General features: G+C 42.1%; 1 protein-coding gene across 4 annotated transcripts in view; it reads left to right on the top strand.

Moving 5' to 3' along the window:
- col16a1 (collagen, type XVI, alpha 1) overlaps nt 1-1,159 on the top strand; it is an 88,634-nt gene that overhangs the window by 26,740 nt on the left and 60,735 nt on the right. The gene's annotated exons all lie outside the window — the stretch shown is intronic.

The following is a 1,159-nucleotide window of genomic DNA, read 5'->3' as shown; positions in this document are numbered from 1 at the left end:
TAGTTTTCCCATGAAACGTCTGGCTTTTCTGCTTGAACCCAAACTAAAGAAGTGATGCCTTAATTAGTAGGCACAAGGCAGTTGCCTGTAAAGAAATAAAAGAAGTTACAGGGACAGGAATTTTAATAGTGGCCTTTTTAAAGCCTGAGCTTGTTCTCAACTTGTTTCTGGGCGAGGAGACCTGCTGCAATAAACTCCAACAGAGCACGGCTTCTTCACACAACATGATTTTGCAGCTTGACATGGTGTAATTATGCTTTCCTGGCTTTTCATGTGATTATTACACAGTAGTTGGGTGCTGATTGTGTTTGGAATTGCGTGACAAGTACTTATTAGGGTTATGTGCTCACTTTTTTTTCAGTCTTTCCACCCACCGATAAAGCAGTTTTTTTGGAACTCGCCAATTGGGTCAGCCCGAAATATTCTATCCCTCCGTCCAGCCCTGTGAGCTCCATTTGCTTGAAGGCCCGATAAATCTGTCTACAAAACACTCTTTTTCTTTTCGGAGACATTTTGTTCTAAAAGTGTCACATAGATTGTTTGTCACAGGCTTGGAGCGTACTTGTCCTTTGGAAAAGAACGGCGAAACACACAAAAAACTGTCACATCTCAGGAAATCAGCATCTTTTTGTGTTTTTGTGTTGCCTCTAACTAGTTCCTCTCTGCTGCTGGTTTGGGAATGTTTTGTAATGGTGCAGCATTTATTGAAATGTTGATGCTATCAAGAGCTCTGCAGTCAGTTTTATCAGTGAAGACCGCTACCTCTATGACTTCTTTGCAACTCCGACAGAGAATAATCAATGTTAGCACGTCAGCCTTGCCTGTCGGCGGCCTTTCATAGTGCGTCTCTCTATACGCAGAGCCCACAGTGTTCCATGCACATTTTATGAACAAAAAAAAAAAAACTTTTCTGGGACATGGGGTGTTATTTTTTGTCTCTGAAAAAAAGCATCCATCCTGTTTTGAGTGAGATACAGGTTTCTGAATGGCCTCTTCCGTCAGTCTCCAGGTGAGCTGTTCAAAATCTGCATGGTTTTCTACTTCATTAGCCGAGACAAGGTAGCTAACCGTAGCATGCTAGCTCGTTCTCAACTACAACACACAACACACACTAGTTCACCATAATCTCCAAAAGAACTACTTCCATGTCCCTGTTCTG

The sequence above is a fragment of the Etheostoma spectabile genome, chromosome 14 (genome assembly GCF_008692095.1).
Source record: "Etheostoma spectabile isolate EspeVRDwgs_2016 chromosome 14, UIUC_Espe_1.0, whole genome shotgun sequence".
NCBI classification, from domain to species: Eukaryota; Metazoa; Chordata; class Actinopteri; order Perciformes; family Percidae; genus Etheostoma; species Etheostoma spectabile.
This window is presented reverse-complemented; position numbering and strand designations above follow the sequence as displayed.